We start from the raw sequence: 22,835 nt of genomic DNA on the forward strand, positions 1-22,835 counted from the left end.
GTAATACCCAAATATTTCACTTTTTTCACTACTGCCAATCCTGTCTCATTCTGAAATCTTTCTTTCTCAGTTTCTGTTAGGTTCTTTGTCAAAACTTTAGTTTTTGTTTTGTTCAATTTAAACCCTGCCAATCGACCAAACTCTTGGATCAGTTCTAAGGCTCTTTTCACACTGGATTCTGGCTCCTGTAATGTCAAAACTAGGTCATCTGCAAATGCTCTTAATTTATATTGTTTAGCTCCGACCTGGATCCCTCTGACCAATTGGTCCTTTCTAATCATATTCAGCAACACCTCCAGGACTGATATAAACAGCAAAGGAGAAATTGGGCAACCTTGTCTCGTACCTTTCTCTATTCTGAACTCCTCGGTAATTACACTGTTTACAATTAACTTAGCTTTTTGTTCAGAATAGATTGCACCTATACCATTTTCAAACTCCTGGCCTACCCCCATACTTTGGAGATTTTTCTTCATAAAACTCCAAGAGATATTATCAAAGGCCTTCTCCGCATCCACAAATATTAGAACCGCCTTAGTATTTATTTTTTCTTGTAGAAATTCCAAAATGTCTATTATATTCCTTACATTATCTGATAGATGTCTTCCTGGGAGAAAGCCTGCTTGGTCCTTATGAATCTCCTCTATTAAAACCTTCTTGAATCTTCTAGCCAAAATATCTGCAAAAATTTTGTAATCCACATTAAGTAATGATATTGGGCGGTAGTCTTTGAGTTGGTGTTTCTGGGTCTCTACCTTTGGTATAAGTGTAACAAAGGCTTCTTTCCACGTATCTGGTGCCTTCTCCCCCTGAAGTATTTTGTTACAAACTTCTTTCAATGGCTGAATTAACCAGTCTTTCAGTGCTTTATAATATCTAGCAGTCAGTCCATCAGGTCCTGGAGACTTGCCCAGTTGCATATTCTGAATAGCACTCTCTACCTCTTGGTCTGTTATGCTATAATTCAATTTCAATCTGTTCTCTTGAGATATTTTCGGTAGCCCATTCACTTTCAAGAATTTCTCTATGTCTACTTCCTTCTGGGGTTGTTGAGAGTAAAGCTGTTTAAAGTATTTTTGAAAAGCGGTCCTTATTTCTGTAGGGTTCTGAATAGTTTTTCCTTCCACTTCTAAATTTGTTATTGTGTTCAGCTTTTGTCTCTTCTTAATTTGCCAAGCCAATAATTTCCCACACTTGTTTGCCGATTCAAAAGTTCTCTGTCTCATTTGTCTGATCTTCCACTCAATCTCTTGATTTACCATTTGCATATATTCCACTTGATATAATTTAATCTCTCTTAGAGTTTCCTTTGAATTTGGCTTTAATCTCAATCTCTTTTCTCCTTCATTGATCTTTTCCAAGATCTTTTCCCTTCTTTCCTTTTGTATTCCCTTTTTAAGCGCATTTTGTTGTATCAAGAACCCTCTCATAACAGCTTTACTTGCATCCCATACGATTCTTTTCTCCACCGTCGTATTCAAATTTATCTCGAAATAATCCTTCAAAGTTTTCTGGGCCTTTTTGTTCACTTCTTCATCCCTGAAGAGAGAGTCGTTCATTCTCCATCTGAAAGAACCAGTTGGTAGTAAGTTCATTCCCATCTTTACTGCATTGTGGTCGGAGCAAGTTTTTGGGCAGATTTCCACCTTTTTTATATTTGGTGCCAGTCCTCGGGTGATCCATATTTGGTCGATTCGTGTCCAAGTCATTTTAGCTTCAGAATAGAAGGTTCCCTCTCTTCCTAACGGGTTTTTGGTTCTCCAGATGTCAATCAAGTCCAGGTTATCAGTCAAATCAAAAAAGGTTTTCGGTAGTCTACCATCCTTGGTGACCACCTGTCGTTGTGCCTTGTCCATATTTGTTGAAACAACTCCATTCATATCTCCCATCAAAATCACATTGTATTCCAAATATTCATTCAGTGTCTCATGCAGCTTCTTAAAAAACTCGGATTTCCCCTCGTTTGGTGCATACACTCCTACAATCAGATACTTCTGTCCATGGTACTGTATTTCAATTGCCAAATATCTTCCCTGTTCGTCCTTGAACATAAATTTTGGTGTAAGGCTCTCTTTGGCATATATTACTACTCCTCTTTTTTTGACTTTGTCAGATGAGATAAATTCTTGACCCAGTCTTTTGTTGATTAAAATTTTTCTATGGAGCCTGGTCACATGTGTTTCTTGTAAGCAAATCAAGTCCAATTGTTCTTTCTTTAAAATATGGAATATCGATTTCCTCTTTCGAACTGAGTTGAGGCCATTACAATTCCAGCTTAGAAGTTGCAGAGACATGATGAATTTATTCTGTTATATTCCTCCAGATGCTCCCTCTGTCTTGTCTTTATCTGTCAAATCCGGCTTTGTCCTCTTCTTTCTGTTTCGTTTCGGCCTTGCTCCTGTCGTGTCTTCCTCTCCCTCCTCTGATGACTCCAAGGAATCTGCTACTTTTAATGTTCCTTTCTGTAGGTCCTCTCCGTAAACTTCTAAAAAAGCGTTCTTGTCTTCCACTGATCTTACTTTTATCTTTCTTCCTTTGATACTGAAAGAGAGTCCTTCCGGAAATTCCCACCTGAAAATGATGTTGTTTTTTCTTAATTGAATAACTAGATCTTTATAATTCGATCTAAGGTCCAGAAGATGCTTTGGAATATCCTTGAAGATCTCGACTTTGGATTGATTAATTATCAATGATTTTTGAAAGTGACACTTTCAAAAATCACTACCTTTTTATTAATAAACTGGAAAAATCACATATTTAATCTACTGCCTCTCCCTTTTCGGCAGTACCCTCCGTGAAGATAATGAAAGACTTACAATTTTTAGTTATTTGCTAGGACAATTGATAAAAGAACAATTGATAAAGTATCAGGCCACCACATAGAATCATAGAATCATAGAATCATAGAATCATAGAGTTGGAAGAGACCACAAGGGCCATCGAGTCCAACCCCCTGCCAAGCAGGAAACACCATCAGAGCACTCCTGACATATGGTTGTCAAGCCTCTGCTTAAAGACCTCCAAAGAAGGAGACTCCACCACACTCCTTGGCAGCAAATTCCACAGTTAAGCAAATTAACCACAGTTAAGTCACAGTTAAAGCTCTGAAGAGAATGGGGAAACTCTTGTTTTCTTCAGTGACAGAAACAGGGACTGAAGACACACCTCTTTACCCTGGCCTTCAACATTTGAGATTTATACTTTTGAACTCGCCTTATTTTTGTAATATTATGTTATTTTTAATATTGTGCTTTATTACTGTAACCTGTCCTGGGACGACAGGGCAACAAAGGCAACCAAAACTACAAGATCTCTCCCCCAAATCACAGCGATTGGAACAGGCTCAGAAAATAATTCACTGTGATTAAAAGCTGGACCTGTCTGTCAAAATGAAAGCGACAGCCCCAGCCCCTCTCCTTTCCCTCCTTGGGGATTTCCTCTGTGAGCTCAATTTTTGTGTCTTGGAAAAGAACAAGGTCGTGTGTTCAACTTTTTGGAAAAACTGAGGCCCCAGAGCGACATGGAGGCTTAGGGGGTCCCTGATCTGCCTTGCTAATGGTGCAATCCCAATGAGGCATCTGAGATCAGGACCCAACACAGCCTAATTTACTCCATTATCAGAGGAACATGCCATGTGCCTGTTTGGAGAGAGGGAGGCCTGGGAGTTGTAGTTCACTCAGTATCAGAAACCACCTCTCTAGCTTGTCATGGTTTCAGGCTTTGTTTGAGACCTTCCAGAGGTCCGTCATTGTCCGAAACAGGTTGCTGGATTAGAGCCCAAGTCTTCTGCATGTCCATGTAAATGGGTGACTCTGGGTTCCAGAATTATAAAAGAGAGGGGAAAACATTCTATGCAACTCTTATCTGGTTTTCTTAACTTCTGGGGCAGGCACACACCAGATGAAAAGACGGCCATATTTTGTTGTTGTTGTTGATCAAATTTCTATTCTATATTTAGTGTGAGGAGATACTGAAATTATTTTATTTTATTTTATTTTATTTTGAAATATTGGATTGGGAGCCATGTGTTTTATATCTGATGTTATTTATTGTTGTAACTATAATATAAAGGCTTTTTTAAAATAGAGAAATACTTATTTACTTTTTCTTAAGGGAAAATCTCCTGAACATTAAGCACCTGGGACACAGATAACCAAAGTTAGTCTAAACCTGAGGAATACAAAATTGTTTATATGTAATAAAACATGATGGTGCCGATTTAGATAAAGCACAATGGACTTTATTAGATTACCTTTGCATTTGTAATCATTTCCGGGTGAGTGAGGGTGAGATTTCTGGAGGTTCATTTCAAAAAAGCAATAAAATCATTACTTTTTTTAAAGGAAAAGATTAAAGGTTCAACATGATTGACATCTTGTCAACTGGACTACATTTGCCATGGCGCAATATTTTTTTGAACGGAGCAGTTGACAGTTGACAAGATTTGCTGACTACGATTCAGACATGTTCTTCATGCAATACAATGACACCACTGTTCATGCAAGACACAGCCTAAGTGATTGTTTATCAGTATACAAAATACAGAGCAAAACTGTCCCAGAGGAGCAGCAGCCTGAATAGTATTAGCCGTGCTTTAAACTGCAATGAATTCCCAGTCTGATTCACGATGAGGTTTCAATTTATACCACATTTAGAGTACTCCAGGTTCAAGTAATCACTGCAGTAATTAGCTTACTTCCAGTCCTCCAAAATAAACCCACTAATTTTTGCAATCAGCCTTCATTTGGTTAATCACCAGTTTAATTGATTTAATTACTTTGATCTGCAAAATTAGTCAAGTGTAAATACTGTTTTGTAAACAGACTTTAGCTCCAAGCTGTAATATAGGGAATTCTAATTCAAAGCTAGAGTTAATAATAAAACCAACACACACAATTTTGTCGTGGTATCCAGCAGTTTTAAGTCTCCAAGACACAGATTCGTGTTTTGCTGGAGTTTGTTGAATATTCTGTAACGACACTGACAAAACAGACTGGATACCTCTCGGAGCGTTTTCTAGGCCCGATAGAACAATTCCCCATGCAAACAAGCACAAGTCTTCCTTTTGCTGTGCAAAACAATTAACTCTGCAAACGCTTTTTTAAAAAGCAATGCTTAAAGGTGTTTAAATGAGGCTTAATTAAAGAGTAGCATTAAATTGCAGTTAACTCCATTGTAAGCCATGCATGGTTACTGAAAACAACTGCTTGTGTTGGACAAAGCTGGTAAATAAATTATCTAGCCTTGGGATGGCTAGCTTCTGTATTTGTGGGGAGCCAGGGTCAGAGGTACATTATCCCAGACAAACTGACTTGCTCATAGGATACTGGTTTCCATAACAGACTGGGTACTCACTAGGGGTAGGAATAGGCAAATCCACCCATTTTTATTTATCTCATTTTTCCAGTATTAAGCTCCGTTCTCCACATTTCCACTGCAAATTTTTTTTTTTACGCCTCCATGAAAAATTATCAGCATTTTACTGTGAATTTTTCCTATTATTATTATTATTTGCTTTTCCTGCTCTTCCTCCTCCTTCTCCCAAGTTGTCCGCAGACTGGGACTTAAGGGGACTTACACAAATTAAAACAACACACATAAAATGCTAAAAGCATATGAAAAATACTGGTAATAGTTAAAAAGTAATTAAAGTATAATAGAATGAAAACAGTCTTCACTTGATGGCCGAAGGAGAACTAGAAGGGAGCCAGTCTACCTTCTCTAGGAAAGGAGTTCCAAAGTCTGGGAGAAGTCCCCGAGAAGGCCCTCTCCCACATCCCTACCGTGTGCCTGTGAGGGTGGTGGGACCGAGAGAAGCCCCCCCCCCCCCAAAGTTCTCAGAACCCAGGCAGGTTCTTATCGGAGAATACAGTCCTTTAGGTAGCCTGGGACTAAGCCCTATAGGGCTTCAATGATCATAACCAGCACTTTGAATTGTGCTTGGAAACAGACAGGTAGCCAGTGAAGCTGTTGCAACAAGGGAGTTGTATCCTCCTTGTAACCTGCCCTTCTCAAAAGTCTGGCTACAGCTCTTTGGACCCATTGAAGTTTCCAAGCACTTTTAAAGGCAACCCCATACAGAGTGTGCTAAAGGACCCCGTGACGGTTAAGTCCAGCCAAAGGCGACTCTGGGGTTGCGGCACTCATCTCACTTTTCAGGCCAAGGGACCTGTCCACAGACAGCTTTTCTGGGTCATGTGGCCAGCAGGACTAAACTGCTTCTGGTGCAATGGAACACTGTGACAGAAACCAGAGCACATGGAAATGTCATTTACCTTCCCGCCCGAGCAGTACCTATTTATCTACTTGCACTGGTGAGCTTTTGAACTGCTAGGTTGGCAGGAGCTGGGACAGAGCAACGGGAGCTCACTCTGTCATGGGGATTCGAACCACCGACCTTCCGATTGGCAAGCCCAAGAGGTTACAGTGTGCTACAGTAATCTAAAATGGATGTAGCTGATATAAACCTTTTTGCAAAGCTCTGGGTTGAAGAATGGCATTGCAGAATTTGGAAAAGTGTAAATTTCAACGGCTCGTGGCATCTTTCAGGAAGTACAAATTTGGCAGATTCACCTTCAGGTGTGAACTGACTGCCTCCCCCTCTGCAGGAGGCTGGGTTCAATGTTATGAAAGTCATTCACTCCGGAGCAGCATCCAACTACATATATTTGGATATCATGATGACCTACAAAACCCAAACAGAGATGTATCATTAAAGCTTGGAATAAATGTATATTTTTCTTGCAACTATATATTTCCTTTGCAGGTGAAATGGTGAGGAGACCTTTGATTATTGTTTCTTGTTGATTTTATCATTTGGATATTTTAAAGAGCTGGCTGGTTGGTTTGTTGGTTGTAAGTCACTTTGGGTTGCCTTGGACAAGATAAAGTGACTAACCAAATTTAATACATACATACATACATACATACATACATACATAGTTGTTTTGCTGATTTCTGACCATTTTACTGTTTTATTCTCTTTGTGAATTTCTGAGGGGTTTTTTTTTTTTTTTTGTTTACAATTGATCAATCTATAAGTTTTATGAAATAAATATTTAGATCTCTCTCACTGAAACCAAAGGAACTTAGTGGGTAAGACAGTCCAGGATCTAGGATCTTTCCTTCCAGCAGAAGGCATAGGAAGACGCCTTGTGCCCAAGTCAGAGCCTTGACCCATCTAGATCTGCACTGTCAACATGAATGGGCATCAGCTCTCCAGGTTTTGAGGCAGGAGTTTATTATGTATTGCATCTGTACCCTGCCTCCCCCCCCCCCCCAAGGAGTGGTGTACATGGTTCCTCCCTTCCTCATTTCATCTCCACAACAACCCTGCAAGGTAGGTTAGGGTAAGAGGCAGCGACTGGCCCAAGGGCACCCAGTGAGCTTCATGGCCAAGTGGCCATTTGGACCTGGGTCTCCCAGCTGTGGTCTAAACCACTGAGCATAGGGCTTGCTGATCAGAAGGTCGGTGGTTCGAATCCCCACGATGGGGTGAGCTCCCGTTGCTCGGTCCCTGCTCCTGCCAACCTAGCAGTTTGAAAGCACGTCAAAGTGCAAGTAGATAGATAGGTACCGCTCTGGCGGGAAGATAAACTGTGTTTCCGTCTGGTTCGTCAGAAGCGGCTTAGTCATGCTGGCCACATGACCTGGAAGCTGTCTGTGGACTAACACCGACTCCCTCGGCCAGTAAAGCGAGATGAGCACCGCAACCCCAGAGTCGTCCGCAACTGGACCTAATGGTCAGGGGACCATTAACCTTTACTAGTCCAACACTGGCTGTGCCATCCACTGAGCCACAGGAGGCCTCCCCTTAGGGATGAGTCACAACAAGCCACAGCCACAGTCCCTGTACATCAGGAGTGGGCAACCTTTCTCCCACCACAAGGGCCATGTTAGTGGTGGGCAGGATCAGAGCCCCCTCACTTGCTCTGAAGAGCACTACCATTCCACACCACTTCTCTCCGAAGAATCGTTAAGTACTGATGATGTGAAGAAAAGAAATCCCCATCCCACCAAACCATATATTTTCATTTATTTACTTATTTCATAAAATTTATCCACCACTTTATTGTAAAAACAACAATTTACAAAAGAATAAAACAATAGAACTATTCGTAAAAGTAGTTAAAAACAATTTAAAATAAAATCAATTATAAACCAAGAACAGATTAAAATATATGGCAACTGTCTACATATCTGAGTAGGCATGTCTACATAAAAATGCTTTTAGCAGGTGCCAAAAAGAGTGCAGTGCTGGTGGCTGACTGATGTCAAGAGGCAGGGGGTTCCAGAGGGCAGGAACCGAGTGCAGAGTTGCATTGATTTCTTGCAAATGAAGAAGGCTATTATATGGTGGCTGTAACAGTGCCAGTTCCACAGACTGAAGTACCCAAGTGCGCATATATGGTTGCAATCCTAAAACACAGTTACTAGGGAGAAAGCCCTATTGAGCTCAGGATTGCCCTTTTATTGTCTGCATGTTATCACGCTGACTTAGAATCTTATGGGGCCTTGTAAAGGACAGAAATGAACATATTGGAGTCTAGCAACAACACACTGCTATAATTATTATTATTATTTAAATTGACAAGACACAGCCAACATTTGGTGCATTTTTAATTTCTACTAGGAAGAAGTGAAGATGTTGTCACCCAGTTGTGTCTGGGTTGTTTGGATGCTTCCAATTCACAGTGACCCTAAAGATCAAACTGAGGTGACAATATTAAGTCTGTTGTTCTGTAAAGAGCCTTCTGTTTCTGCCCTGATAGTAGAGAGTAATATGCCCCAAACAGATTTCTTTCCATGATTTCATCTTGTCTTTTAGACCAGATCGGCATGTTCAAAGCAATCCCACCTTTTCAATAGTCCTCCCCCACTCCCTTGAGGGCTATCATATGAATATCATTTTCTGGAGAGGAGGCAGTCTAAGCAATGAGCCCTAGGAAAAGGAAAGGGGGAAAAACAGGACCCAACAGAATAGATTACATTTTTTCATCATGTTCATCGAGTTATTTGATTCCCCCTCCTTTTTTCTTCTTTTGCCAATGGTGCTCTTAACAGGGTTGCAAACTACCCATTGGGCACTCATTACCCAGCACAGGAGAGGGACTTTCCTTGTAAATATGCATTAAACTGCGGTGGTGTTTGCCTCCACTTCATGCTGCGACTGAACTGAGGCAAAAACATGCTTGCTTGAAAGCTGTCACAGGAATGTTTTACTGGCCTGCCTAGGAGACACACACACACACACAGAGAGAGAGAGAGAGAGAGAGAGAGAGAGAGGTGTTAGCAGAAGAACTTATGAAGAGCCCTACAAAAGCCAAGCATCTTGTGCTCACTGTGTGACCAACGGATGCCTCTGGTAGTGGCATCCCCAGCTACCACGGCCATTGATCTTGGTCCAGCAACATCTGGAGCACCACAGATTCCCCAACCCTGGTGTATGGGAAGCCCACAAGTGAGACATGAGGGCAACAGGGCTCTTCCCAATTGGGAATCCCAGAAGCCAACATTCTGAGGTGTTCTTAAAGCCATCCCAGTGGGTGACCATCACTACCTTTTCTGGTAGTGAATTCCATATTTCTAACAATGAAGCACTGAAGAGGCACTGCCTTTTGTCTGAACTGAATTTCTTCGACTTCATGTGATGACCCCACCAGATCCCAGTGTTATGTGAGAAGAAATAAAAATCGCCTCTCTGTCTGCTTTCTCCAAACCATGTTTGATTTTATGTACAATGGTACCTCGGTTTAAGAACAGCCCTGTTTATGAACTATTCGGTTTACGAACTCCGCAAAACCGGTAGTGTCCCGAACTTTACCTCGGTCAAAGAACGGAATCCGAACGGTGGAAGAGCACCGGCGGAGGGAGGCCTCATTAGGGAAAGCGCGCCTCAGTTTAAGAACAGACTTCCAGAATGGAAGTACCACTGTACCTTTATTATATATCCCCTTTGCTCACTAAATATTCCAAACTGAATACATCCTATTAGTAAGATACTCTTACAAAACTCACAAAAATGCCATCATTAGACTTCTGCCAGCCTTTGATTAGCTATGGATTAATAAAGCATATCATTATTTAACAACAACAACAACAAACTGGGCAAGAACGCTTTTAGTTCTGACCCCACCCAGCACTGCCATGCAATCTCCAGATGATTGCTCCAAGGGCTGTCTGTCCCTTAGGCTGCAAGGGGATTCCCACCCCAGCGGAAGGATGTGCTCCAGAACCTTTTGTAATATAACAGGGTTGCATGGCAGACAGACTGATGTGGAAAGTGTTCCCTGATGGCTTGAAAGCCAGTATTCTAACTTTTAAAGCCAGGGCTACCTCTACCTACCTGAATGCTAAACTCCAGGCAACCTTTCCACTATTTCCCCCTCTCCGCCCTCCCTCTCCCTCTCCCCCTCCCACAATGCTCCATAGTCCTTGTGTAGCTCCCGTGAATATTCAAATACTGTAATTGGAGATGATTTACATTGTTTTGAATTAGCTAAAATTCCATTGTTAAGCACAAATGCTGCTCCAGTAAATCACGGAGCTCTTAATGGGTCCGCGTGTTCAGGTTAGTGAGCCTGTTCAGATTTATCGTGCTCCCAGGGAGCTGACCAGTGTATTACGCTGCCTGCTGCTAGGTAATATGCATGACACATTTCTAGACACTAATTCATTTATTTAATAGAAGCCATATGCAAAAACAGGAGTTCAAAATGAGGCTGACAAAGAAGGTATAAAAGTTTTATTAATCCATAGCTAATCAAAGGCTGGAGGAAAGCATCTAATGGTGGCATTTACAGACCATATCGAATGTGAATAAATTATTTTTTCCCCCTAAAAAAAGAGAGAGAAAGAAAACTCTTATAATAGGATGTATTTTGTTGGGGACATTTATACTTTTAATTATGGAGGCAATCAATTTACTGGAGGCAGCTGGCTGAGATAGACTTTAAAAGAATCAACTCCAAGCAGAGAGAATCCTTTCATCATGTTTCTTAAAACCTTCCCCATTACTCCTTCTGCCTGTACTTGAAAGCTAGAACCAGAGGATTTGTAGGGATGCCGCCCAAACTCTTGGGGGTCAAAATCTTGGGTTTTAGAACCCATATACAAATTTATTACTTCCTGGGCCACCTAACCGTAGATAGTGGCCAGAGGGTGGTACTGCAAGCAACCAGCTTTGGAGAAGTCACAAACCACATTACTTCTGACTTGGCTTCTCAGCAGCTTCTTGGCTGGACTGTATGGTATCTCCTTGTTCAGAGGCAGTCTACCACGCAATACCAGTTGCTGCGGAACAAAGGAGAGCTGTTGCTTTCCGGCTCTACATGTGGGCTTCAGGGAGGCATCTGGCTGTTCACTGTATGTCACAGGATGCTGACCTAGATGGGTCTTTGGTTTGTGCCATCTGGGATAGGTGGGTAGTTTGCCTGGTACTCTTCAACATCCTGAAGAATCAGGAGGAATATGCCAATGACGCAAAACTAGGAGGGAGAATTAGCACTTCAGAAGACAGGAACAAAATCTAAAATGACCTTGATAGAGTGGGATACTGCCCTGAACCCAATTAAGTGAAACTCAGAAGAGATGAATGTGAAGTTCTCTATTTGGGGAGGGGGGAAGAATGCAGCAAGCCACTTCTGTGAAGGCTTCCACTATTTTGGATGAACTCATAAAAGTATTATTCACATTCACAATAAGCTTCTAACTTAACCAGAGAGATTAAAAACGAACAACTTTTTTCTTATTTCATTAACACCCCCTCCTCACAAATTTCTCAAACTAGGCCAGTTCTTTAAAAATAATAAACATTAGAGCTATACTGAATATTTTCCAGTTTTGATTGTTGGGTAGAAACTAGCAATTTTGGTGAGAGCAATCCGCCGCCCCCCCCGCCCCCAGATAAGCACTTAGGTTGTGTGAATATTCACTCTTAGAAGATGGTGTGTAATGATTCCTGCCCACCTCAGACAGCTGGCTCTCCAGTGATGCTGTTCTCTGGTGCTGGTGCTTCTACATCCCTCTTCCTGTGATTCTGCCCAAACAGAGGTTATGCTGCAATTAGAATGATGTCACAATGTTAGGCAGAATATTACATTTAGCTACAATATGCTGTCATGGATGCTAAGTGAGATCAACTGGGAGTGATGGAAAAGGAAGGAAGGAAGGAAGGAAGGAAGGAAGGAAGGAAGGAAGGAAGGAAGGATCTTTTTTCAACTCCCCCCCCCCCACAAAAAATGTTTTCCGAAAAAAGCTGTGAATAGTGTCACTTCAATTTTAATAACTGTTACTGCAAGTTGTTTTGGAGAAGCCTACATTGGATTTCTCCAAAATTTCTGCTCAACGGCAAGAGAAAATGTCTCAGAGATACCATCACTGCCTTAAATCCCCAATCAAGTTAACATGCACTCCATAAACCAGCTGGACAAGCAAGACAATGTGGAAAGCCTAAAGGTTAAGTATGTATGATTGACCTTGAGGAGGCCGTGTTCTACAGATCATTAAATATATCGTGCTCTTCCGCTTCAGCTGGTCGTGGAGGGAAAGTGCCCTGGGAACATTATTCGGCACTGAGATCTTTCTACCTACCTTATTGTGACACAAAATCAATGCCTACCCCATATCCCTCATTTCCTTAGATTATTGCTGGCTTTCTGCTGCTTTATGGAGCTTAGTCAGTGCAAAAACCCTAAATATGCACCCAGGAGACTGCCAAAATCTACACTCAGATTGGGTGCATTAGCAAATAGGGAAGTCCCTGCCATTGGCTGAGCAAAAGGAGGTTTTGCTTTAAGCAGCCTGATGTGCAGAAGGGGTTGGGATTGAGTCCACTGGTGCTGACTTTCACCTACATGTATTCAACAGACCTTGTCACCAGCCCACATGCCTCCTGTTGTCCAAGCAACGAAGTAGAGGCATAGCTCAGCGGAATAGAAATTATAGTAGTCAACCAATCCATTAGCTTCTGTATGTTCTTTCTCTTCAGTCTAGCTCTGTTCGTCCCCCCCCCCCCTTGAATAAAGGCCCTAGACTTTTTGCCTTCCTCTGTAGAACCAGAGAACATCAGAAGAGCACAGCTGGATCAGGACAAAGGCCCTTCTTGTCCAGCATCCTGTTCTCATAGTAATCAACCAGATGCCTATCAGAAGCTTGCAAGCAGGACCTGAGTACAACGGTGCTCTTCCAATTCGTGATCTCCAGCAACTGGCATCCAGGTGCAACCCTAAACCAGGTGTACCAATGGCCAGACTTGGCATAAGTCCTAAATCACTCTTCTCCATGGGGGATGCTATAGTCCATGGGAGCGTAAGAAGAGCTGGCTTCTGGATCAGACCAAAGGTCCATCCAGTCCAGCATCCCTTTCCCACAGTGACCAAGCAGATGCCTACAAAAAGCCCACAACCAATGCATTACTGCTCCTCTCCCCACCTGTTCCCCAAAAAGTGATTGTCCACATTTCCCATTGTCCCACAATTTCTTTCATTTAGTCTATGACTTTTAGGCATGGGTCCAAGAGGTTTTTAATTTGTCCCAGCATTTTCTCCAGGGAAATCCACAACAACAACCTGAGAAAAACCCAATTGACACTTGTTTTTCCCCGAATCAAGAGTAAACAGCTGGTTTTCCCAGGGAAAGCAATGGGACTAAAGAAGAACCTCTTGGTCCCATGCCTGGAAGTCACAGACAAAACCGAAGTGTGGATGAACCCTGATACATACTACCTATGATACTAGAGATAGCGCACAGTCATCAGGTCTGCCATGACCCACTGATAGCCTTATTCTACATGAGTTAGTCAACCCCCATTTTAAAACTGCCCAATATGGTATCAATCACAATATACGGTGATAGTATATTCCATAGTTTAGCTATAAAATGGGTGACTAAGACTTTTGTTTTGCCTGCCTTAACATCAGAGAAGATGCTCCAGTCCCCATGTCACTTCTAGTTTCATAACAACCCATATTTTCAGGGGTTATCCAAGGGCAAGGTCTGCATTAGGAATGGGGATCTATGGGCTCCAGAGCCAATTAGATGGTGGGCTTGGGGTGGTCATATGGCCAGTGGCTGGTGTGATTGGAGTAGTGGTCCAGCAACACCTGGAGGGCCACAGGTTCGCCTCCCCTGGTCCAGCTCAAATAGATCTGAGTCTGGTTGGTACCTGGACGGAAGACCCTCTGAGAAGCAGGGGGTGGGCACAGTGTGCCATTGTCAGTTCCATTGTGGAGGGAGGGTGGGATGTAAATAAAACAAATAATCAGGAGTGATGAAGAAGACCATGATGTGGCAAGTCAAAATCCACACAGAGGTGTGACTCATTTAAAATCAAAGCCTTTGTCATCTGTTCCAGCCCTGTGTCCGCCACAACTCAACAATCCAGTGGGAAATGGCAGCTCTTTCTTTGGAACATGGCAATATTTATTGTCTAACCCGCCTGTTCACATCCGTCAGCCGTGAAAAGTCACCACTGCTTTAAAAGACGATCAGTTTTAAGTAATGCCATCCATCACAAAACAGAACAGAGTGAGCAACATTTCCTCAACTGCAATGAATTATACAAGGGTCAGCTCACTGGAGTCGCGGTTGGCAACACAAACATTGGCCTCAGGTAGGAAACCTATCTTTCCAGCTGTTCTTATCCATATGGGTTCAATGAACTGCAGACGTTAGAGGCCTTTAGCTTATCGAGTGTGGCTGCTGGAGCTATTCCATCTAACTGGCATCATAAAACAACGAGGGAGGGAGGTGAATGCAATTCATCTCCCACTCATCTGGCTGCCAACTGCTGACAGAGGAAGAAAATGGAGATGTAAGAGAAGTCGACAGATGTGGTGAAGGAAGTACAGGTGCTCCTGTATTTGAAAACAGGCAGGGATTTGGGATACATCACCTGCTACTCAGGGGCATATGGAACCTCACACTGGAATAGTTTCTTGTGCTTTGGGAAAATGTTCTGGTCACTGACATCATCATCATCATCATCATCAATGCCCTTTGTCTCTTCAGATGAGACAACTAAAGCTCACACAGCAGTTAGTCTTGAGCCTCATCCCCTTAACAGTGACTTTAAACATGAAATAGTGACTGGCTTTTTCAGGGGAGGGTGAAATGGAATATTCTGAAAGAGGGAATGGCTGGAACACTAAACAGCAGCACTTTGTTGCAGCCCCCACTAGTCTTCTTCCACATTTTATCTTAAGACTTTGACTAAGGATAGACTCTGTTGCTTCAGTTTCAAGCAAGCTTTTTCTCTCTCCCTTCCTCCTCCTTGGCTTAATATTGTTTATATACTGCTATTCATTAAAATGAATATCAAAGTGGTTTACAACAATTAGACATAAAACCATACCATTAAAAACAGGTTTTTAAAAGCTAAAATCACAAATAAGCAAGCTGTTTGTGGAAAGATCCCTGCATAGGCCTGACTGAGTAGAAAAGTTTTCAGCAGAAGTTTAAAAGTTGAAACATCATTTTCTGAATCTCTGTGGGTAGAGCATTGCACCATGCTGTATTGATGATACCAAAGGCTTGGTTTATTGTGATTGTCAAATGAGCATCTCCAGCTCCTGCACTTGATCTCAATGATTGATATAAAGGTTCAGGTGGTCTCTGTGTGGTATGCAGGACCTAAGTTGTTCAGGGCTGTGTTAATTAATTCAAAGACCTTGAACCTTCAGCCAGCACAGGTGCTTTAAAATTGTGTTGCTGCTGACCAGATGTTCAGCAATCTGGCCGCCACATTCTGCACCAGCTGGAGCTTCTGAAACAAGCCCAAGGGCAACCCCACATAGAACTGTAGAGTTGGAAAGGACCCTGAGGATCATTGAGCCATGGGTTTCCCAAACTTGGGTCTCCAGCTGTTTATGGACTACATTTTCCATCATTCCTGTTCACTGCTCCTGCTTGCTAGGGATGATGGGACTTGTAGTCCAAAAACAGGTGGTGACCCAAGTTTGGGAAACCCTGATCTAGTCCACCTGCCTGCAATGCAGGAATATACAGGGATCAAACCTCCAACCTTATCTGCACCATGCTCTAATCAACTGAGCACATTGCAGTAATCCAGCCTCAAAGTTTACCAACACATGGGCTACAGTGGTCAGGCTCTCTAGCTGATTAAGAGTTCTGGAGAAGTCCAAAGCATGGTTGTGGTTTAGTAGTGCTTTGCTTGTTCTTGTACATGTATTGCCTTATTGTGGATTCTGAATGTTTTTGTCTTATGGAGCAACGCAGCTTTCTTTACTTTTTGTTCCCACGGCTTAAGAATTTTCTTTAAACAATATTTTCTGGAGTTACCTCCAGCCTCCTTAAGCAGGGATGGTGCTGGGTTTGCTACATGAGGTCAGGTGACACTCAGAGAATTGCATACAGATAAAGTGGACAGACACATCCAGCAGCATCTGGAACTTTGCTACACAAGGAGTTTTAGATCATCTACCACTTTCTATACCAGACATTAAAATATGTAAATATATTAACAGACATTCAAAATATTGTAATAAAAGGCTTCCATATCCTTTCATCTCTCTCTCTCATCCTTGGGGTTTTAAGTTTTCTCTTTTATTCTTTAAGGACACACAAGGTTATCCTCTAGATTAAAAAAAAAAAAAAGCACCACTATTGATATTTTAAGCCACTAATGATGTCAGGTATCTTTTGTAGGACAGCAGTTTTTTGTTTTGTTTTGTTTGGCTGGGAGCACTGTGTATCAACAAAGGAATTCCATTTGTTTCATGAGGAGCATCCACACACTTCTTGAATTTTATTTACTGTGTGGCTTTCCTACGAGACAGAATTGCATTTTAGTTTTAAATGTTAGGGACAAAAGTAAAATTTGAGATGTATTATTTTTAATCTTTGGTTGCAATGCCCTCTCCAAGACTCCTGTGAACCATTTGATAAAGGTACTGTATAAAGGTGTATTTTTCAATGTGCTTTCTTCTCTCTATGCATTCCTTGTAAACATTGACTAAATCCCTACTAGGCTTGGCCACATGCTTTGTTCAAAGGCGACTCGTCAATGAAGGGTTGCTTGAGAGGGCTAGAAAACAGTGTTTATGGGCATCTGAGCCCTGTAAATCAACTTTGGTAGCACAAAAACTCATTTGACTGGCTTGTCCAACGTCTGAACACACAATTTCTCCAGGAAATTAGGTTGCTGGTGTCCATCTTATTTACTCTGTGTTATATTTTATCTACTTAATTTTATTTTCTTCTCTTTTACTCTATTATACACATTTAGATAATATGCTTTTTGGGCTCCTTGCTTGTTTCCTTGGTGCCAGTTAGATTTGAGTGGGGGGCAGAATCTATTAATGATTATTATCACCATCATAATCAATTATTACAGGAAAGGATTCTTCAGGAAAAATTATTTATATTTATTTTTACCCAGCACAACTAAAATTAATATCCAGCTTTAGTACTATAAAATCTACCTAGCTTCTCTTCATTTCTCTTTTCCACCTGCCAGGGAACCTGCTTAAAAATGAGATGGATCTGGATAATTGGGTGGTTTTGGCATTTCAAAAATGCTCCTTCTCACCTAGCTGAGCCTCCGTGGAATGTCTGCTGCCTCATCCCGCATTTCATCTTGAGACATCAGCATCAGCCGGTTCCTGCCTCCACGCCCTTTGCTGATCTTTCCCACTTCTAGCCTTTACATAGCCCATTTGCACAGTTGCCCCGCCCTGTGATCTGTTTCTTGGTCACATTTAAAGCATGACAGACTGGTAGAATGGAACGGAACCCTTTGTTCCCATCTCCATTTTTATAACTTCCTCTTTTTATGTACTTCTATATTTTCTCCTCAAAACAGGCACACAGGGGCGGAGGAAGGGGGTGCGGTTTGCCCTGGGTGTCACCACTGAGGGGGGTAACAAAATGCTGGGCAGCATTCACCATGGGGCCTGCAGCTCTCCTGGGAGTGACGCAGCAGCTTGGGCGCCCGCAGGCTCCACGTTGCCAAAACTGTCCGCCTGCTGCCTCCCCCCCCCCCCAGCTGTAGGGCGGCTGAGTGGGAGGAGGCAGGCAGATTCCTTGGAGGCCCCGCGGTGTGCCCTCCCCCTTTGGGTGGCTTGCCCTGCCCTGGGCGCAGCGCCCCAGGCACCCGAGCGGCATCCTCCACAACTGCAGGCACAAACTGCTGTTTCCTCTGAATAAGGTGTCTGTCGCTCAGCTTCAGACAGTTGCATTTCATTTATTTATTTCACAGAATTTATACACTGCTTCATTGAAAGTATACACCTCAAGGTGGTTTACAAAAAAAATAAAACAAAAAATTAAGAATAATTTAAAACTTCTGAAAAGTTGAAATACTGACAGACTAAATGCAAATTAAAATCTGCACCACTTTTCTAAACATCTGAGAAGTCTTGTTTAAGCAATAATGTTTTGAGCAGGCACTGAAAAGAGCACAGTGAAGGCGCCTGCCTGACATGCATGAGCAGGGAGCTCCAAAGTGTAGATGCCGTCACATTAAAAGAATCTTACAAGCAGGGAATGGGTTAGGGTTATCAGTGGCGCCAACTCCAGGGGGCCTTGAGGGCCCTAGCAGTCACAATTTTTTGTTGTGGGAGCTCAGCCCCCCTGCTGTGTGCCCACAACTGCCACCCCCCACTGACACCACTACCCCTGCTGCCACTACTGCCATGCATGACCTTACTGTGAAACTGGGGCCTGCTGCGGTCTCTGGAAGGTCCAACCTTTCTTGGTTCCCTAAGCATGTGCTTAGTCTGCCTACTGGGTAATCCAGCTCTTTTCCTCAGACTTACAATTTCACATATTGGCTACCTGTTTTCATGGCTTGGCTACCAGCGCTTCCAGATGAGGCATGACTCTTTCTTTGGGCAATGGCCACACTCTCACCCTGCCTACAAGGGCTTCCTGTCCTTGTCCCTTTCCTTCCCAGCCTGCTAGCTTCCCTGTCCACATCCTTTCTCTTCTACATGCCTCTGGGTGGACTTATCAGCATGGATCTCACCCAGTTATGAACTTTGTCTCTGAACTTTTGAAGCTGTCCAAGTCATTGTGACCAATATTGTCTCCTCTGAGCTTTCCAAGTCTCTGGCAGAATTTTTTCCACATCACCTATTACCTTACTGGAAATACCAGGGATTGAACTTGGGATATTTTTTGCATGCAAAACAGGGGCTTTGCCCCTGAGCCATAGCTTCCCTCAAGTGGGCTGCTTCTCCAGTGGGTCTCTTCCATCACTCAGTCCCTCTTGCGTCCCAATCCTGCCTAGAGTCATGCTTCCACTCCCTGCAAGCCTTGGACGTCCTTCAACTGCATAATTTAATTCAGCCTTTGCCAACATGGTGCCTTCCAGTTTTTGGACTACACGCCCCATAAGCTCCAGCCAGCACAGCTGTGGTTCATGGGAGTAGTAGTCAAAAATATCTGGAGGGTATCAGGTTGGGGAAGGCTGCCTTAATTGCCCTGATCTTCTTGTGCAGCATTTATCTTGAAAGCTACTATGAGTACAGCTCATCCCTTTTCCTCTCTCTCTCTCTCTCTCTCTCTCGTGTGTGTGTTGAACTTGAAAGAATTTACTAGCATAGGTAGCTTCTGTTTTATTTGCTCACAATTAATCATTCACCACTGTAAACAGTGTCTGTTTTAGTTCCGCTGACAATTATCCACTTGTCAGCTTCTCCCTCAAGTACCTCTAGCATCTGGCAACGGTAAATAATTTTTATTTTATTTTTTACTTTCAAAAGGGAACTCCATCAAAATGATCGTTTTGCCTCAGTTGAAAGACATGCATGTGGCAGCTTCCCATCCATTTTCAAAACCGTCGAAAGGCAAGCTTTGGGGGGGGGGATGACTTGACTCTAGGACAGGGGTCAGCAAACTTTTTCAGCAGGGGGCCGGTCCACTGTCCCTCAGACCTTGTGGGGGGCCAGACTATATTTTGAAAAAATATATATGAATGAATTCCTATGCCCCACAAATAAGCCAGAGATGCATTTTAAATAAAAGGACACATTCTACTCATGTAAAAACACGCTGATTCCCGGACCATCTGCAGGCCGGATTTAGAATGCTCTGGGAGGATCAGAATTCTCAAAATGTGCTGGCGCTCCCAATGATTTAGCATTGTATCTCCCAATTTTACATTTGAATTCGCCACAGGGGTCCCAAAGCTGATTAGAGCCCCAGTGCTGGGGAATGGGTTATCCCTACCCACCATGTGATTTTCCTGATTTAAAGCACCCCCCTCCCCCCAAAAAGTGTTATAGCCCTGCAAGCGCTCGGGGGGGGGGGGGAGTGCCGCTTACCCCTTTGGAGCTGTCCTGAGTCCTGCAGAACTTTGCCCCCCATCAAGTCTGCACTTGCATTGTGCTTCTTGCTGCTTGTTGACTCCTGTTCAACACCAGTCATATTATTAAAACAAAGACCGGAAGAAAAGGAGCACAACCAGCTTCACCCTCTAAGACAAAATAATAATATAATAATATAATAATAATTTATTATTTGTACCCCGCCCATCTGGCTGGGTTTCCCCAGCCACTCTGGGCGGCTTCCATAGAAACAAAGAATACAGTAAAATATCACAGATTAAAAACTTCCCTGAACAGGGCTGCCTTAAGATGTCTTCTAAATGTCAGGTAGTTATTTATCGCTTTGACATCTGCTGGGAGGGCGTTCCACAGGGCGGGCGCCACTACCGAGAAGGCCCTCTGCCTGGTTCCCTGTAGCTTTGCTTCTCGCAATGAGGGAACCGTCAGGAGGCCCTCGGAGCTGGACCTCAGTGTCCGGGCAGAACGATGGGGGTGGAGACGCTCCTTCAGGTATACTGGGCCGAGGCCGTTTAGCCATGATTAAAAAGAGTATCCTCCCAAAGCTAACCCTTCCATTCTGGATTCCCTCAATCCAACTCTATAAAGAGCGGGGGAGGGGGGAACCCTACATTCATTTCTCTTCTCGCACAAAAAGTAATAGAATCATAGAATCTTAGAGTTGGAAGGGACCCCGAGGGTCATCGAGTCCAACCCCCTGCAATGCAGGAATCTCAGCTAAAGCATCCATGACAGATTGCCGTCCAACCTCTGCTTAAAAACCTCCAAGGAAGGAGAGTCCACCACCTCTCGTGGGAGTCTGTTCCACTGTCAAACAGCTCTTACTGTTAGAAAGTTTTCCCGAATGTTTAATTAGAACCTCCTTTCTTGTAACTTGAAGCCATTGGTTCGAGTCCTACCCTCCGGAGCAGGAGAAAACAAGCATGTGCCCTCTTGCATTGTGGTGCCCAGACTTGGACACAGTATTCCAGATGTGATCTGGCCAAGGCAGAGCAGAGTGGTACTATTACTTCCCTTGATCTGGACACTAGACTTCTGCGGATGCAGCCAAGAATAGCACTAGCTCTTTTTTTGCTGCTGCATCACACTGTGGACTCATGTTCAGCTTGTGGTCCACCAAGACTCCCTAGATCCTTTTCACATGCGCTGCTAGTAAGCCAGATGTCCCCCATCCTATATTTGTGCATCTGGTTCTTGCCTAAGAGCAGAACCGTACATTTCACAAGTTAGCTCCAAATTTCGACACCTCCCATCATCAGGAGGAGGGGGAATTCCCAGAACAGAATTATAGTACATTGCCAACCAAGTGCGCCACATAATACCATATATCCTGGAAAATGAGATGAAACAATGTGTGCACATGGAGATAGGTAAAGCAGGAAACACCCCCACCACAGTGAATCCATTCCTCCAAAGCAAACTAAGGAAAAACCCCAGAACTCTAAACAGGTTCACACAATCCACGCTTAAAGCATGAAAGGAAAAAGCAGGGAAACTGCCCCCCCCCATCCCTACTAATTCTCCTGGCCCAACACCCACTATTCCACCTTGCACCCCAAAGCATCCAAATAAAAACCTGGCAAACTATCGCCTAACCGACTTCTACAAAAATGACAACCCTATATCAACATGGGAAATACAAGGTAAACTGGGGGACACCCCAATACACAGGCTGACCCACCACCAACTACAAACCTTCCTAAACAACCCAGCAACAAAAACAGCAGCCACCAGGCCACTGACTAGCTTTGAGAAACTCCTCCTAACAGCAGTGGCACACAATAAATGGGTGGTCTCTACCATGTGTAAAATAGTACTCCAAGACAAACTGCCTTACCATGGTTAAAAACCTATGGGAGCAGGACATGGGATAGAAAATAAACCCATTTAAATCCATCTCAGCCAAAATAAGAGAACTCACCCTAAAACTTATACAGTGGTATCTCGGGTTACATACGCTTCAGGTTACATACGCTTCAGGTTACAGACTCTGCTAACCCAGAAATAGTACCTTGGGTTAAGAACTTTGCTTCAGGATGAGAATAGAAACTGTGCTCCGGCGGCGCGGTGGCAGCAGGAGGAACCATTGGCTAAAGTGGTGCTTCAGGTTAAGAACAGTTTCAGGTTAAGAACGGACCACCGGAACGAATTAAGTACTTAACCCGAGGCACCACTGTATACAGTATAGATATATATTACTTAACATCATGGAAGCTGGTGCTGATACACCCAGGTAAAAGGTAAAGGACCCCTGACAGTTAAGTCCAGTCGTGAACAACTCTTGGGTTGCAGTGCTCATCTGCTTTACTGGCTGAGGTAGCCGGTGGATCATGTGGCCAGCATGACTAAGCCGTTTCTGGCGAACCAGAGCAGTGCATGGAAATGCTGTTTACCTTCCCGCCAGAGCGGTACCTATTTATCTACTTGCACTTTGACATGCTTTCAAACTGCTAGGTTGGCAGGAGCAGGGACTGAGCAACGGGAGCTCACCCTGTCATGGGGATTCAAACCGCCAACCTTCTGATCGGC

At 43.2% G+C, this 22,835-nt stretch overlaps 1 long non-coding RNA gene across 4 annotated transcripts; it reads right to left on the bottom strand.

The window, feature by feature from the left end:
* Positions 1 to 6,379: 6,379 nt before the first annotated feature.
* On the bottom strand, positions 6,380 to 14,972 carry LOC310664171. 4 transcript variants are annotated; one of them, XR_014504801.1, is made up of 3 exons: positions 14,894 to 14,972; positions 11,934 to 12,037; positions 6,380 to 6,685 (listed from the first exon to the last, which is right to left on the bottom strand). It is a non-coding gene; the product is annotated as an uncharacterized lncRNA (long non-coding RNA). The 4 variants fall into 4 exon arrangements; XR_014504802.1 differs by lacking the exon at positions 6,380 to 6,685 and adding an exon at positions 10,730 to 10,836; XR_014504803.1 differs by lacking the exon at positions 6,380 to 6,685 and adding an exon at positions 10,981 to 11,450.
* Positions 14,973 to 22,835: the final 7,863 nt, after the last annotated feature.

The sequence above is a fragment of the Podarcis tiliguerta genome (genome assembly GCF_965153285.1).
Source record: "Podarcis tiliguerta genome assembly, chromosome: 14".
In the NCBI taxonomy this organism is placed as follows: Eukaryota; Metazoa; Chordata; class Lepidosauria; order Squamata; family Lacertidae; genus Podarcis; species Podarcis tiliguerta.